At 43.2% G+C, this 18,229-nt stretch overlaps 1 protein-coding gene across 1 annotated transcript in view; it reads right to left on the bottom strand.

Moving 5' to 3' along the window:
* LIN28A (lin-28 homolog A) overlaps positions 1–18,229 on the bottom strand; it is a 47,687-nt gene that overhangs the window by 27,115 nt on the left and 2,343 nt on the right. The gene's annotated exons all lie outside the window — the stretch shown is intronic.

The following is an 18,229-nucleotide window of genomic DNA, read 5'->3' on the forward strand; positions in this document are numbered from 1 at the left end:
CTCTCTTCTTCTCCCCCATCTTTCCAAAAGATTATCATAGTGGCATGAATGCGACCTACTTTAAGTAAGGTCAGAACCTAATGGTTGGCTGCTACTCACCAGCTGAGGACCAATGTTCTATGGGGTTACAACGTTCTTAAACATGAGGCAGTTCCTTAAACTAAAGAAACATTAAACTTATCCAGACAATTTAGCTTTCATCTCACGACTTCAATCCCTCCCATATCTCCATGCACAATTCCTGATCAATTCAAAAGAAGTGATGAGGCAATGGATGCTTTGCAATTTCAGACAGGAAGCACTTCCTTTTTTTAAACAAACAAACAAAAAATCACAAATCTAGAAACTGAGTCACAGCTCCTCACCCACATATAGAAAGTTTGCCTTCAAGGATTCTGAGCCCTTAGATTTCACAGCCAAGATGTGATTTTACTTTCAAAAAGAGAAGATAAAAAAATCTTAAGATTCTGATGATTACATCCCTCCAAAAGATAAAGAGCACAAAAGGAACCACTTGATTAAATTTACAAGTCTAGGAAGAGATCAGTCTTCTTTTTTTAAAAAAAACAAAAATCCCTTATGCATAGGCCACAAAGAGGCAGCAGGCCTTTTTCAATCACTGAGCAAGTGAGGGGGGAGGATGAGGAAGCTACTCCTGTTAATTGCTGGAATTAGCATATGAACCTTTAGAGATGGGAATGCAACATTCCTGGAAAGGATTTGTTTTCCCATTGCCCAGGGGGACATGCATCTCTGCAGCAAAGCATAGAGAAGACCAGAATTATTCAGACTCTCTGTGATAGGCAAAATAAGCAATCAAATGAAAAATATGATCCAACACCCCAGCCTGCACTTGAAACTCAGAGATCCTCAAACTTTTTGGAAGCTTTTTAGAACTAATTTTGTATTGGGCTTTGCCCCCTCTTTTTTTCCACTAGGACTCCAAGATACCAACCAGAGCTTGTTACAAAAGATACGAGCTCATTCTCACTGTCATGGTAGCAGTTAATGGTTTACACTGATTACACCCAAGAGCATGGGTAGGCAAATGAAGGCCTGGGGGTCAGATCTGGCCCACTCACCTTCTAAATCTGGCCCACAGACGTTCTGGGAATCAGCGTGTTTTTACATGAGTAGAATGTGTCCTTTTATTCAAAATGCATCTCTGGGTTATTTGTGGGGCCTGCCTGGTGTTTTTACATGAGTAGAATGTGTCCTTTTGTTTAAAATGCATCTCTGGGTTATTTGTGGGGCATAGGAATTTGTTCTTTTTTCTTCTTCAAAATATAGTCCGGCCCCCCACAAGGTCTGAGGGCCGGAGGACCGGCCCCCTGCTGAAAACTGTTGCTCACCCCTGCCCAAGAGGATTCTTTTTTCTCCTTTTCTTGCTTGCATGCAGAGAAGACAAACCATGATTCCTGGGCTTTGCATTACATCCAAACCAGAGAATATGGTTTGTTTTGCTCCTTCGACAGTGATCAGTGAGCCAAGAACACAACCTTGGCTACAAATAGACTCCCCTTCATTGGAGATTTTTAAACAGGGGTTGGATTCGGGGATTCTTTTGCTGCGATTCCTGCATTGCAGCTTTGGGTTTACGTTCAGAACTAGGATTCTATGAAACAATGGGTTGTTAGACATGAAACACATCACAATCAGGCATACCACCAAGAAAGATGCTTGTTTCCTCCTAGCAGCAGCCAGGAAAAACAAAACAGACTAAAAGCCACCTTCGTAGTAAAGCATGAACTATGGCTTACTGTGATGTGTGAACTGAGCCATAGCGTTAGAATTAAAGCTGCCCCTGAGCGCATTCTGAGCCTAGGGATTTGCTTTCAGTACCAAAACTGAACAGAGCTTGCAGTCTTTTCACCTACAGAGACCACTCCTGCTTGGGCTTCTTTGGTTCAACTTAATAAAAGGTCAGTGTTGTTGTTGCTATTTTTAAACAACTGGAAGCAAGCAATCTTTTCTGAGCTACTGTAAATTGGAGATATCCCAGTCCACCTTCTGTTCAACCTTCTTGTAGCCAAACCAATCAAAATAGCAACATAACATGTTACAGCGCACCAGTACAAGTCAGATTTAGTGTTAAACGTGGAAGCATACAGAGCATGGTCTAGCAAACAGAGGAGACATTGCATAGATGCCCCTGCTTGTCTATAAATTACATCACTTTATTTAGCACTTGTCCTATGCACGCATTGGCCCAGTTTGCACATAATGCAAAGCCGAAATATTTCTTAGTGAGAACAAGTGTGTGGGTAACCAGAAAGAAATATCATTACCACTTCGTTCCTCTCCTAATCCTGCTGCTGCCACACTACCCAAAGCTAAACCATGGTTTGGCTTAGCATTGCATGAGCCAGTTGTGCTGCTTATCTCACTTGAAACAAACCATGAGCTGCACCAGCATGCAGAAACAGAATGTTTAGTGTTTACAGGATATAATGAGTTTATGTATTTGGTATTCTCTTCATAGAGAACACTCAAGAAGACCCACAAAATAAAGACACACAAATAAATACACATCTAAAACCAGTGTATCAGCAGGTGTATTTTTTTGTGGGGGGTGGATTATCAGCAACAGAAAGGGAAGGGTCTTAGCTTAATGAGAGAGCACATTCTTTGTCTGCTAACGTCCCAGGGCTGACTCTCCAGGCAGGGCTGGGAAAGCCAAACACACCCCAGTCTCTGAAAACCCTGGAAAACCAATGCCTGGAAAACCAAAACCAATAGCAGCAAGGTGGTTAAAAGCTTCCCCTTTGTAAACTGCTTTTCAGCATTACGCAAAAGCAGTGTTTGGAATTAGCCAAGCATTTTGCACCTGATGCCTGGGCACCAGGATGGCCCCTGACATCTCTACCATTTGGAGGTGCACACCTGGGGATTATTGGATCTTGACTGCTTTTGCACACTAGTACGCATCCTGTATAAATCTATCAATTATATTTTATGTGCACAATCAGAATGAATTTCAGGAAACAAAATGCACTTTCTGTGCAGCGGGAGCAGTGAACAGTGATACAGTTACCGTATTTTTTGCACCATAGCACTCACTTTCTTCCTCCTAAAAAGGAAGGGGAAATGTCTGTGCGTGTTATGGAGGGAATGCTAACGGGTGGCATGCCTACGGATTTTCCTCCTCTAAAAACTATGTGCGTGTTATGGTCGGGTGCGTGTTATAGAGCGAAAAATACGGTAATTGTTGTAGCTTGTGTTCACTCATCCCATTGCCCTGCTCACAGTTGTGAAGAATCTTCTTATGCTATGAATGGTTCGTGTCGCCACTAAGAAAATGAGGTAGGAAAAGGTCAATATATATGTGGGCTGACCCTGGATAAAATGATTTTTCTTCTTTTAAGTTCTCAGAGCTCTTAACCTAGCTTAAGGCTGTCATCTGAACTAGCCAGATGTTTAAAACTGAGAATCAGTCAGTCCATCAATTGAAAAATAAGACTTAGAGCCATCTTGCCCGAAAATGGCAACTAGATACTGTATTTTTCCTTGTATAGCACACCCCCGTTTATAAGATGCCCCCTATTTTGGGGGACTCAACCAATCACACGTCACCCTCAGCACTACCTGTGTATATGACGAGCCCAAATTTTCAACATGCTTTTTAAATAAAAAAAAACACCCTAGTCTTATACACGGAAAAATATGGTATTCTGCTGCGACAACTGTAACCTTGGTTAAAGAAGCCATTTGGTGCCTAGCTTATATATATATGAGTTTCTAACACTGCACAAAAGTGCTTATTTTCTGATCAAGATACCGTAAAATGAACTGACTCAAATAGCTTGAGAATTGTTACATTACATGTGGCAATGACAACCTTCTTTCTTCCTTATTTTCTCCATATAATATAATTTCCTGCCTTTGTCTTTTAATATAAATCAAATTAAATTTGTTGCCGGTGCCCCGTTTTTCTTTCAAAACAGCTATTGAAATATATTGTAATACTTTCTTTCTACTATTGGTAAAAGCTTCCCTTAGGAAAAATACAATGAGGCTTGCAGCACCTTCAATAAATAACAAGTTTATTGTGGCATAAACTTGCACTGACTTTATTAGATGCATGAAGTATTAAGTTGGAAAGTATAAATAAATGGTAGTATAACTGAGGTTTGTGTGGTTAGATTGTAAACAGTGAGGATAGAGGGAAATGAAATATATATCAGGCTGGGTAAGAATCAGGTACTGTTTAGGCACCTATACTAGGGAAGTTTTTAATGTTTGATGTCTTACTGTGTTTTAATTTATTGGAAGCCACCCAGAGTGTCTGGAGTAATGCAGGCAGATGGATGACGTATGATATAATATATATTATAATATTATAATATAATATTATATATTTCTGAAGATGTTTTTGTTTAAGAAGTCTTTCCCTTCTTCAACAGTTATTTATGGTTAATATTTATTGCACATCTGTTGAAATTGTTTTTAGAATTTGTAGGAACTGTTTTATTGCTTTTAGAGCCCGTAAGAATGGGTTTAGTTGTTCCTTGAATTTGTATCTTGTTCTTGTTTTCTGGTACATAATTTTAATAGCTTCAGGCTGTGAAGCAGTTTATAAGTTTGTGAAATTAAAAATCAAACAAACAAAACAATGGCAGGGGTGGTACAAAATAGCACTGATGATAACACAAGCAACCTAGAATTGGTATGCCAATTAACCTAATATTTGGTGGAAAGGCAGTGACTGAAACCCGCCAGGTCCAAGGTATGTTTTACTACTGGTGCGGGTCAAATTGCGACCATGTGGAGACCTCTGGGTGCCACGTTGGCAACTGGCATCCCTATCTGGCCAGTCCCTCCAACTTTCTAAAGCAGGCAAGCAGAAGAGCTTGTTTCTTGCTTTTCTCCAAGGAGTACATGGTTCAGCCCACCCCCGCTTCCTCAACTGATCCCTACAACAACCCTGAGATTGGTTAAGAGGCTGTGACTCGCCCAAGGTCACCCAGTGAGCTTCATGACTGAGTTGGAATTGGAACCCTGATCTCCAACACTCTAACCATTATGCCACACTGACTTCCTACAATAGAAGAAGAAGAAGAGAAGAGTATGGATTTGATATCCCGCTTTATCACTACCCGAAGGAGTCTCAAAGCGGCTAACATTCTCCTTTCCCTTCCTCCCCCACAACAAACACTCTGTGAGGTGAGGTTAGTGGGGCTGAGAGACTTCAAAGAAGTGTGACTGGCCCAAGGTCACCCAGCAGCTGCATGTGGAGGAGAGGAGACGCAAACCCAGTTCACCAGATTACGAGTCTACCGCTCTTAACCACTACACCACACTGGCTATGTAGTACTGCTATGGGGCAGCTGTATAAGTTAAGTAGGTCAATAAATATGGGGAGAGCAAAATGTCACTTAGAGAAGGATTCACATTTTTATCCACCCATCGTGCAAGGAGCCAAGAGCAGCACACGTGATTCTCGGCCTCCTTTATAACATAGAACACAACTATTTTATAATATGATCATGGGACATTCAGAAAGTATGAAACAATGCGGCTACATAAGACCACGAATCATTCCCATAATATACATATAAACGAGCCTCTTAAATGCACCTTAAGTATGTATACAAACTGAATTAGAGGTGTGAGCTTTCTTCTGCTGGGGAATCTCATTTAGGCCTCATTTGACCTAACTATGGCTCCCAGTACGTTTCCGAACACAATTCAAAGTGTTGGTGTTGACCTTTAAAGCCCTAAACAGCCTCGGACCGGTACACCTGAAGGAGCGTCTCCACCCCCATCGTTCAGCCTGGACACTGAGGTCCAGCTCCGAGGGCCTTCTGGCGGTTCACTCCCTGTGAGAACTGAGGTTACAGGGAACCAGGCAGAGGGCCTTCTTGGTGGTGGCGCCCGCCCTGTGGAACGCCCTCACATCAGATGTCAAGGAAACAAACAATAATCTGACTTTTAGAAGGCAGCCCTGTTTAGGGAAGCTTTTACTGTTTAATAGACTATTATATTTTAATATTCTGTTGGAAGCCACCCAGAGTGGCTGGGGAAACCCAGCCAGATGGGCAGGCTATAAATAATTTATTATTATTATTATTATTATTATTATTATTATTATTATTATTATTAATTTATTTATTATTATTACAACTATTCTATACTGAAATGTTTCTTGGATTGTTCTTGACTCTTCCTGACACACTTGCCATCCTCTCCTGCCACACCATTGTGGCACGCACCACACCCTTTGAGAACCACTGACTTAGCTAATATTTTATCAGTGAATCAAATCAGTGACTGCATGCTGGTTCAGTCCCAATGCCCTTGCAAAACCACTGTTGATCAAAACTGCTGAGGCAGGCAATTCAACTAAAAAACCATGAATGTGCATGCTTGCCCCAACTCTCAGAAAGCAAGCTGCTGAAATTAAGTGGCAGAAGAGCAGAAACTTTGAAAACGATATGCTAAGGTACACAACTTTCATATAAAGTGCTACTGTGGCTATTACTGCAAAGTGTTCTCAAGTCATTCAGATGTGAGAAAATGGATGCATGGAATCACTTGTGCTCATAGCAGGGACTCAGCTAAGGTGACGAAGGCAGGACAGCAAGACAAGAATCTAGTCACACTCCAAAGACCAGCCTTCCCCAATCAGGTACCCTCTATATATTTTGGACTATAATTCCCATCAGTCTTGGCCAGCATAGCAAATAGTCAGGCATGATGGGAACAACATGGGATTAAGATGATAGTAGTTTGCCCCCTGGTTTAAGGGCGTAGCCTTGCTCAAACTAAACAGGTTCTGGAATCCAACATCTGAAGGCTCACAGACTCACCAACCCCACATGCTATTGGACTACAACTCCCATCATCCAACCATTGGTCATGCGGACTGGGGCCAGTGTGAGCTGCCTCTGCCTGTCTTGCATTAAAAGCTCTAAGTAGGACTCAGCACAAAAGTTGCTATAAGCAAAATCCTTATGATAGCAAATTGGTTAGAACAATGGATAGAAAACTGGCTTTCTACAGAAGAGGATCAGGCAACACACTTTTTAAACCCCACCCCCAGGATACTGTCTGAAAACAGAGGTGGTCTTGAAAACATAGAAGTTGGCACACTCATCAACTTAAGTTTGCTGATGAGGATTAATCCTTTCCCCAGATAATGCAAAATATAATTATATGTCATAATGCAGTGCTTGTTTCTCCTAGCTGTTGATGATGCTCTTGATTTCTCTGTGGAACAAGCTACTCGCCCATCTATAAGGGCTCTTTCTTTACATTTGGTTCCAAAGTGCATAACCCCTCATTTCCAGGGAGATGTTTGACTCACTATTGCTGCCACATCAGTCTCAGCGATTGAAAGACAAAGCAAGGCAAGAGAATAATTAATTGGTGGCCATAGTGACAAATTCCAGAAGAGTAGCCGTACTGGTCTATTCTACTGCAACAAAGAGTCTTGTGGCATCTTATAGACTTAACAGATTTATTGTTGCAGAAGCATTTGTGGACTGAAGCCAGTTGCTGGAGCCCCCAAGAGGGGAGAGGGCTCTTGGGCTTGAATCCTGCTTGTGGTCTTCCCATGGAGGCAACTGGGTGGCCACTGTGAGAACAGGATGCTGGACTAGATGAGTCACTGGCCTGATCCAGCAAGACTCTTCTTTTGTTATTAGCTCCAGCCAGCACCATGCCGGCCAAAGGTGATGGGAGTTGCAGTCCAAAGCATCAAAAGAGAACCAAACTGGTGAAGGTTGACATAAATACATGCATCTGATGAAGTGGGCTCTGGTCCACAGCATATTTATTATGCTACAGCAATAAATATTGCTTGTCTTTGCTGGTGCCAATGGAGTGCCATTCAGATGCTGGGGACTACAACTCCCATCATCCATGGCTATTGGCTATGCTGACTGGGGCTTCTTATGGTACTGGCCCAACAACACCAGGAGGGCACCAATTTGGCTAAGGCACTATTGACATATTCCCCAAACAACTAGCACCTTAATAGTAACAGAATCACAATGGGTAAAACCATAGATAATGCCTTCTTAACTATGCACAGAATAGGGTTTGAACAGGACACCTTTTTAGTGGGTGGGGAGGTTGTTGGCAGAGGCTATTCCTTGGCAGTTGTGGAACTCCCTTCCATTAGAGGTCCATCAAACTTAAATAAGTTCCAGAAGAGCTGAAGGCTTTCCTCTTTGGGGCTGGCATTGAGTGGGACTTGGTTAAGCAGGTGTGGAATATCTGTAATTTAATGGGGTGGCAATCACTGGAGCTCTGTTGATGCTTGAAGGATCAATGGATTTGGCCCATTAGTTTAATGGAGGCACCAAACCAGAGTCTGGCTTTTCCCAATGTAAAATTATCTGCATCCTATTTCAAGCCAAAAAGCCCATCCCTCCATGCGCCATTCTTCCCACAGTTTTCGTGGCCCACAAAGGGATGCTCCATTTCTGAACACCTAAGAGCACAGGCTCCAAATATTATCTACCCAGATCACAACTTGCCGGAGGGAAGGTAACTCAGTTGGCCTCCCAGGTTGCCAAAATTTTGATTGCTTTGTTATCAGTTGAGGAGGAGGAGGGAGGGGTGAGATGGTTGGAGAGGAGAGAGAGGGAGAGGGAGACTAGCCCCCTGCCAGAAAGGGCTATTCAGGGCTGGTTCCTGTAATAAAGTGATTTAATAGATCTGAAGAGGCCAGTTCCCTTCTTTCTCCCACAGTTACTTCCTGTGGGTTATCATTCACATGTGTAAATGACCAGGAGAGGGTTATCAATGGGCTCTGCTGCACTTAAAGCAGACCTTGTCTGGTTCGAGGACATTGTCCATGGACAAAGAACACACACTTTTCCTGTGATGCTCTCCCAGTTTTGTCTACTCATTTCTGGTTGACCAATGACTTGATGAGAAATGGTCAACCCACTTGGGAAATTATCAAATCGTAATGATGATGATATCAAAAGCCGCAGTAGTAGTTGTATTTATCATTTTATTTAACAAAATTTATATAACACTTGATTGAAAAAAGCAACCCTCTAAGTGGTTTCGGGGGGGGGGGGGAGTAAAATACAACATTTAAGATTATTAATCCAAAGCAAGGGAAAACAGTTCAAAATCAACAATAAGCTAACATGATATTAAAATACACACCAACTTGTCTGGAAATGCTTGCCTAAGGAAGTTTTAAGCAGACACTGACAGCATGTATGCCAGGCATAGGCAAACTCCGGCCCTCCAGAAGTTTAGAGACTACAATTCCCACCACCCCTGATCACTGGTCCTGTTAGCTAGGGATGATGGGAATTGTAGTTCCAAAACATCTGGAGGGCCGGAGTTTGCCTATGCCCGATATATGCAGTGAAGGTGCCTTCTGGATATAAGTGGAGGTCCTAGCACACTAAAAGTTTAGCATTTACACAGCAATTTAGAGTGATCAAAAGTCACCATGTACATTATATCTAGACGTTCTTGCAATAGTCCTGTAAGATAATAACCAGTTTGCTCCTTTTTGCAAGGGAGAGCAGCTGAGCCTAAGCTCAGCCTTGTGAGTTCATGACTAATGAGCAAATTTGAAACTGAGATTTCTCAGCTCACACTCTTGGCCTCTTTTTCTTCTGCCCATGGACCACTTGAAAATCACATTATTTATTTATTTATTTATATTATTATTTTGTTGTAGCAGTTGTAATGCTGCATGGTTTTTAACTGTATTTTGCTTGCTTCTTTTTATTTCCTGTATTTTATTATATTACAGTTTGAATTATATGAAATACAATAAAATGCAGCATGTAAGAAATAAGAGGGGCAATCAGAATACCATTTAAAAAATCGGTATATTTAATGTGATGAGGGTGCTATCTCCCATCTTCAACCACAAATGCATAGGCTCAGTCTGGAACACCTGGATGAAGCTCTGGGACTACAGCTGGAGACAACCCTTGTGTGAAAGGATCTTCTCATGTAATTCTACAGAAAGAGGCAGGGATAACTTCCTTGGAGGAGTGTATAACACTTTTCCCCCAATCTACAGAGATGGACAGGTAGTGCAGGGAAGAGAGAATGAAAAGGTAGAATGGGCTGTACCAGTTCAGATTGCAGGAGGTGGGAAATCCACACTTAAAAACCAAGTAGGAAAAAAACTAAACACAGCAGGGCAAACACTGAATTTCAGACTTTCCCCTGATGTTCTAACTTCCTACGTGAAGGAAGACCATTCCCTACCTGCAGAGCATCCACATTGCACACAGAAGGTCCTATGGTCAATTCCCAGCATCTCTAGGAATGCCTCCAGCCTGGCTCTGGAGAGCTGCAGCCGCTCAGTGTAGCCAAAAATGAGGTAGATGAACCAATGGCCTGGACTCCATGGAAGGCAGCTCCCTACTTAGTATCAATGGCTTTGCTGCCATCATCCTGTAGCCTTTCAAGATGTTCAACCTTAAAGCAACTATGGCATGAGAAGCTAAGAGCCAGAAGGGGCATATTTTCCCTGTCAAGGGCTGCACCCCCCCAAAAAAAGGAATCTGTCAGACGGGAGGGAAGGAGTGCCAGCCTGACATGGGTGAGAGAATATGGGGCAGTAATCTCCTTGAGAGAGATAATATAGGGAGGTGATGATCTGAGGGAGAGAGAAATGTGGGGTAGTGCTGAAGTGCAGAGAAAGAAAGAGAATATGGGGTGATAGTGGTCTTAAAGAGAGAGAGAAAAATATAGGGTGGTGGTGATGTTACCTTTCCCACTTCTTTGTCACCTGCATAAAATCAGGCCTGAGACTGCAAGATGCCTTTCCCTGGAAGTGTGTTGGACCAAGACTGAGGAGATGAAACCTACTGGATAAGGTTGGTCTAGTCACTATCTCTTAGCCTAACCTACCTCACAAAGTTATAGTGTGAATAAGGAGTGGGGGAAAGCACTGTGCTGAGTTCTTTAAGCCTGGGGGGGGGCAGCAATCCACATTTGATAAAACTTGTGCAAATAAATTTATCATAGAAAGCTACTTTATAGCAGCCTATTAATCAAATATTGTCTACTCTGACTGGCAGTGGGTCTCCAGAGCGACTGGCAAAAGGGCTGGTGGTACCCAATATTTTTAGCTGTAAATGGCAGGGACCATTTGCTAGCAAACCATGTGTTTTACCACTGAGTGACACCCCCCCCCAGCAACTTTGAGAGACTTCTCTTGTGATACATTCCAGGGCGGAGAACCTTCTTGGCCCAGTGGGCCCGTTCTTTGTTTCCCCCACCTTGACAGGCCAACTTTGACAGATGGGCAAGATCCAACCACCTCTTTGGGGCAGGGGATTACTGCCCAGCAAGACTGAACTCCCCACACATCCTGTTTTCTGCTGGCCTCAGGGGTGGTTTCAGGGGAAGCCTGGGAGGCCGGGTATGGCTCGCAGTCATGCAGCTCCCCAACCCAGAGTTAAATTAACAGAGAAGATGGTGTGTGTACATTCCAGTGAAAATCTCAACATTTTATGTACAGTATTATACTTTTTTCTTCCCTCATGAAATTCAAGGGGGCTCATTAGGACACAAAAGTAGGGCCCCATCCAGGCACTGACCAGCCTCTGCTAGGGCTGTTACATTATATGCCTTCAGATCCTGCCTTAAGGACATGTGAATGCAATTGCTAATAATCCCAGATACATTTTACAGGTGCCTCAAAGAGATCCATTTTCCCTCCTGCTTTTCCAGCATTAAGAACTGAATGCTGACAATCCCTATGACTATCAGTCTTCAGTCCAGTTGTAGCCACAGAATTTTGCTCGGGAATGCAGACATTTGCTGGCATTTGAATGCTGACATTTGCCAAAGTTTTGGGCGTTCATTGTAACATGACAGTCCAGCAGAGGAGGGGAAAGGTGCAGCGAAAGGGTTTGCAAGACAGGTGTAAAAGACTAAGATGAAGAGCTCCAGAAAACCCAGATAAGGCCACCTTTCTAGCACCAGAATGGAGGGAGAGAGGAAGGGAGAGGGAGTCTTGATATGGATACACAAGTCACTATATTCACAAGACAAGTTCAATACAGTATTCAGGAAATTGAACTGTACTGATTTCACCATCAATTGCAAAGTGAGTTGTGGCCCTCTGTTCAACTCCTTTTACTGATAACAATCTCCTGCCCCTGTGGTTTTCAAGCTGTGGACATTAGCTTGTCAACTGATGAGCCCCCAAACTGCAGAGGGTTTGGAGGGGCCTGTTGTATTTTACATACTCAGCTCAGAATGGTCTCTCATTTGCCCCATGTAAAACAAGAGCACACCTTAAAAACACAGCCAGCACTGTCCTGCATTTGTACACTACTAGGCAAGATAGATAGGGGTAGATATAGATGCAATGCTTGTCTTTCACCAGTGATACTCTTGGGGAAACACTGATCAGCTCGCAATGAACCCCAGGTTCCCCCAGAATACAGATTGTCAACCCACTCTAAGGAAGGGCTGTAAAGCACTCTGCACAAATAGAAAGTGCCACATAGTAAGAACAACCACAAGCAACACTATTTAGTCCTGCTCTGCATGTTGCACAAAATGGTGGTATATTCTGCAGAACTTCAGATTGCAGAGGAAGGGAGTGCCTTATTTCATTCAGAAAAATAAAAGACAACCTACAAGGGGGGCGCAGTGCACCAGGAAGCAGCTTTCTATCCCATCTCCTCTTTCTTTGCTGCATTAGTGTTCCAATTGCAGGGAGTCTGGAGGGAGGGGTTCCATAGAGAAACATTCAAAACTGTGACCCTCCACCTGCAGCCTGAACCAGCACAGTCCAGTTTATCACATTTGGAGAAATGCTACTTGATTCTAACACGTGTGTAAACAACCACATGCTGGATCAAGATCTAGTTTTGCACTGCTTCCAACAGCAGTTGAAAGCTTGCAAGTGTAGCATGAAGGTGAGGGCCTCCCCTGCTGTGTCTCATGGTGGCCCTAGACCAGTGGTAGGCAACCTAAGGGCCATGGGCCACAAACAGCCCACGGGGGTTTTTAACAGGCCCACGAGCCGCCCCCAAACCGAGCCACCCACTCGGCAAGTCCCCATTCACTACGCTAAACTGGTGCAGCACAGCATGGAGACTTGCTTCTGCGACGTCAAAAATCACGTCTGCACAGATGCCAGAAATCACGGGCAAGCGCACTCATATGCACGCACAATCCGGCCCATGAAGGGATCTCTGCTGGAGTGAACCAGCCCAGGTGAGATAAACCTTGCTGACCCCTGCCCAAGATAGACCTGGCACCAACATCTGTTATCCTCCGGCAGCTGCTGGTGCTCAGCCCCTCAACTGGATCCATCAGGGCAGATACAGTACAGTCGTACCTTGGAAGTCGAACAGAATCCATTCCGGAAGTTCGTTCGACTTCCAAAATGTTCGGAAACCAAAGCGTGGCTTCTGATTGGCTTCAGGAAGCTCCTGCAGCCAATCGGAAGCCGCAGAAGCACCGTTGGACATTCGGCTTCCAAAATCAGTTCGCAAACCGAAACAGTCACTTCCAGCGTTCGGGAGCCAAAGCATTTGAGAACTAAGCTGTTTAAAAACCAAGGTATGGCTGTACTTCCTTTAGCCCCCTACCACCTGCTACGACTCCAGGGCCAAATCAACTGGGTAAGAGCAATGGGTGGCTGCGAAGCCACCATTTTAAGCTGCTCATCATGTCCCAGAGCAGTGCTGTGGGGGCGCATTGTAATTAAAATGGTGGATGGCTCCCAGAAACCCAACACAGGTTGCAGGGCTGATACCCACCTCCTAGAAGCCCACCAGAGGGGTCATTATAGTGGGGCACACACACACACACACACACAGAGAGAGAGAGAGAGAGAGAGAGAGAGAGAGAGAGAGAGAGAGAGAGACTCAGCTTATGAGTCAGTCATCATTTTTTGGTCACCACCAATCCAGTCCCCCATGCCCTCTTGCATGCCCAGATGGTTTGGGAGAGAGGCAGGGTCTTCACTCATTTCCATGGGTGCAGAGAAGGTTAAAAAGCAGCAGGAGTCCCGCCTGCTGTTTAGACACGACTCCTGCTGCTCTTTATCTGCTCAAAAACTGCAGGGGAAATTCAGTGTGATGCTATCAGAGGTCTGGAAACACTGATTAGTCAGCTAATAGATTTGTGGGTGCATGAGAAACTGATGACAAAAGGAGACCACCAATGGCATTTTGTTGGGGGGGGGCTCTTACTTGGAGCCACCCTTGACTTGTTTTTCATTGTTATATTGCCTTTGGCCATGGAGATTCTCTTTAAACATAGAAAGGCCTGCACTTCTCTCTAGTCCAAGGGTGGGGAACCAGGGGCTCTTAAGACCCCTAACTCACTTCTGCCCTAGACACCACGGCCATTGGTCAGGGATGATGGGAATTGCAATCCAGTAACATGCTGTGAGTCTTAGGTTCCCCACTCCTGGTTTTATCTTTAACCTTTACATTTTCCCCCTTAAAAATATGGGCAACCTGATTTATAACAGTAGTAGTAGTACTAAGTGCATCCTCAGGACTCCCACACCACATGCACTGCAGTGAAGAATGAATTGAGGAAGCTGGAATTTTGGGTTATTTTTCTTGAATCAGAGGGTGAGAGGCAAAACAAAGCTATTAGGACACCAGAGACGCTCCAACCATTTAATTTTCTGTGAGGGTGCAAGACCATTAGTGCCTGCAATCAGAAAACTAGACTGTCTGGGGCAATAAATGCTGGGGAGAGCAGAAGACTCCCACCCCGCCTCCAGTACCTGAAGTTGCCTCTGCATTTCACAAACCCACACTCAAGCACAAAAGGGAAGGCCACTTTCCTTAGAACAGGAATCAGGCATTTCTACATAAATGCAGAACCAGATCCAAAAAGAATGGACTTGCACTGGGCTTCATTCTCCCAAATTCAGCCAACACTAAAAAAATTCAGCCACATACCAAAGTGACTGGCAGTGTAGCTAAAACAAAGCGTTGGTCCTCTTCACTTATATCCTCATGCTGCAATCTGCATCCCTCTGGAACAAGGAAATCAGCATTCCATGTTTATTCCCTCTGGGCTTTTCCATCAATATATCCAGGCCCTGACCTGGGGAAACCGTTCTCTGAGGGCAGAGGGGGAGTAAAATGCAGAAATCAGGGGTCACATCCATTCTTTCTTTTCTTTTTTACAGATTTGCCATCTGCCTGGTGGGAAGGAAAGCAAAACCCTAGGGAAGAACTGAGTAGTTGGAATCAAGAGAAGTTCTCAAAAGAAGTCATTTACTGTTTCCATATATAAAGCCACCCGCTTCAACTCACTTGCTCTAGAGTAATGCCACCGCCACAGCAACAAAGCAAATGATTTTAGGATTTCAGCACCTGGCACCTCATGAACAGACCTTATAAAAATCCAAATTCCCACCCCAGAATCAACAGTGATTCACTTTAAACTTTTACACACATGCAATACAAGTTCATTTGCCCCTGCCGTCCTCCCTGCCAAGCTAAATTCCTTGTTGAGTTTATTTAAAGCACCTTCTGAACTTTATGTCTCCACTTCTGTTGCAACAAACTTTCATTAAGGGTGCAATCCAAAATGCATGTATTTGTGGGTAAACCCCAGGTTAACACAGTGGCTTACTTCTGAGTAAACAGGCATTGTAAGGCTGAAATTCTTTGCAAATGTACCTGAGAGTAAGCACCACTAATGTCAGTGGAAGTTATTTCTGAGTAAATATGCACAGGATTGGGCTGTATGGGGAATCTGTGCCCCCGAACTGAGTGGAACTCACACACACAAAAAAACATGTGCTTGAAGCTTCTTCCAGACTATCAGTATTGACAAAGTGAGTAGGTTTTCTTCTGAACAGGAGCTCCTCATATCAGTAGGATTACTCATGCTCAGATGCTTAGCATCTAGCCTTCCATCTGAAATGGAAGTGTGTTTGTGTCTGTACTTGATTTCCTTTATTTTGGAGTATCAGCTCACCAATCTCAAGCCTCTACTACAACATCAAAATGGTTTCTGCCATCAGTTCCTTGGCCGGTACAAAAAGGGACAGAGAGATAAGAAAAAAAGATTCACACACAAAAAGGAAAAACAAATCTACTCACAATTCATCTTCCCCACCCCACCCCCTCCATTACAAGGTTTGCAAAGAGGCTCCACAAGGACACAAATGAAAATATTTGCCATGGAGTCCAAAAGAAAAGTAGGCTGATCTAGAAGTGGCTCAACAAAATTTTATTTATTGTAGTGGGAAGGGGAACTAACTTTGTTAGCTATCTGAAGAACCTTGTGCAATGTCTTTGCAACTGTTGACTCCATTATGGATACTAATAGGTAGCTTCAAAAAGAACAGGAAACTATGCTGACCTATTTAAAAATAATAATAATAATAATAATAATAATAATAATAAAAACCCACAATCTGATGCTACCTTGATTAGGTCTAACCAAAGCACTACAAAATAATAAGCAAGTTCTCCAGAACTTTTTATCAGGCTGCTTATTAAACAAAAGTGAGGTTAGAGGAGAGAAAGCAGGACAGTGCACTGAGGATGCACTTACCTTGGAGTAAGTCCCAGTGAACTCAATGGGGATTACTTCTGAGTAGACATACATAAAAGCACACTATTTTACAATGAAGTGTAGGGTGAAATAGCAGGCTTGGTGTAATCCTATGCATGTTTACTCAGAAGTAAATTTCACTGTGTTCAATGGGGCTTTCTCCCAGGTAAGTGCATAAAGGATCGCAGCCTATATTAAAACAGGTTCTAATAGATGCTTATGCAGATCTCAAGTTGCATTGAGATCTGGTGGGATAAAGGAACAAATGATAGTTGATCCCCATATTTAAAAGGATCAACATCCACTAGTTACTTATATCCAGCCCTAAATGAAATGCACAGGTCTCTTGCAAGAAAGAGAACATAAAAAAACGAGAAACACAGCAGTTTTCATATTAGCAAAGCCTGACATTCATTTCAGGTGAGATCTTCAGTAACAAAAAGTAATCCTCAGTATATATGTAAAAAAAAAAAATCCTGTATACCAGGGCAAAATATAGATGTAAAACAAGCTGCTAATCCAATGTGTGGTTCCATCTCATCTCGGCAACCAAAAAAATTATAAAGCATTATCATAAGATTTGGCTTATAGGAGGGTCCACCTAATCTGAAAATATGTTAAGTCTGCAAGCAGGGCATGAAGATGACTGTTGCTTGTCCCACCAAGTAATTCAGAGCCAGGCTCTCTCAGAACATGGAAGATCCATTTAGCTACAATACCTAATAGCCATTAATCAGTCTTTTCAACCATGAGTTTCTCTGTTCCTTAAAAGCCACCTACACCAGTGCCATCATCACATATTGGAATAGCGAATTACATAATTTCAATATGTGGAGAAACCCATCAATTTCTTTCCCTCCCCTCTCTCTGCCCATTCCTAATAAACCTCTATCATCATTACACATAACCATTTTTTATATCTTAAACCAAGGTGGGGGAACTTGTGGCCCTTTCCGAAGCTGATGAACTTCAGCTCACATCAGCTGCTCTAAACCACTGGATGAAACCATATTGCATCAAAGGTTAACCCCCAAAGTAAGCCCCTTGAATACCCTTGCCATCTACACCCACAAAAGTACCACCATGCCCGGTGGTGGCATGGACAAAACAAATCTTTAAAGGATCTTCTGAAACTGCAGCTAACTATTCCCAAAAAAGTGGCTCAGGTGAGCAACAAGATGGTTTGCTAAAGAGAAATATTGGCAGCACAGGTGTCAGGAAGAGTGTGGCATCAAAGTGGGAGGCTTAATTTTTTTAGCAAAACATTTTGCAATCAACATTACAAAACCTTAGAGAGCTTTGATATCCCAATGTAAAAGAGGGCATCCTTTGCATTATAACAATATACATTCAGGCATCAAGTGATCATTTCTGTGGTTGTTTAAAGCTCATATTAAGACGCCCGTCTATCATGCTTTCAAGTCTGGTCCCATCTGGATTTTGTGCTGCAACACTGTACCCCCGTGTCCCTGCATGACCTTCCCAACATTACAGTCATGGAAATCAAAGCAAAAGGCCTCCCCCACTTCCAACTGGGAGAGGGAAAGTTTTAAACATGTGGAACACTGTATCTCAGCATCTTCTACAACTGCCAATTTCCTGTCGTCATTTTGATCCGTGTTTTACCGGCGTTCTCTTTTTTTTTCTTTTTCTTTTAAAGCTACATGAACACCACCTCACGCCTGGTTAACACAGCAATAATCCCGGCGCGCGCTCCCTCGCCCCTTTCCCCCCTTCT

This window comes from Podarcis tiliguerta (assembly GCF_965153285.1).
Source record: "Podarcis tiliguerta genome assembly, chromosome: 8".
NCBI lineage: Eukaryota > Metazoa > Chordata > Lepidosauria > Squamata > Lacertidae > Podarcis > Podarcis tiliguerta.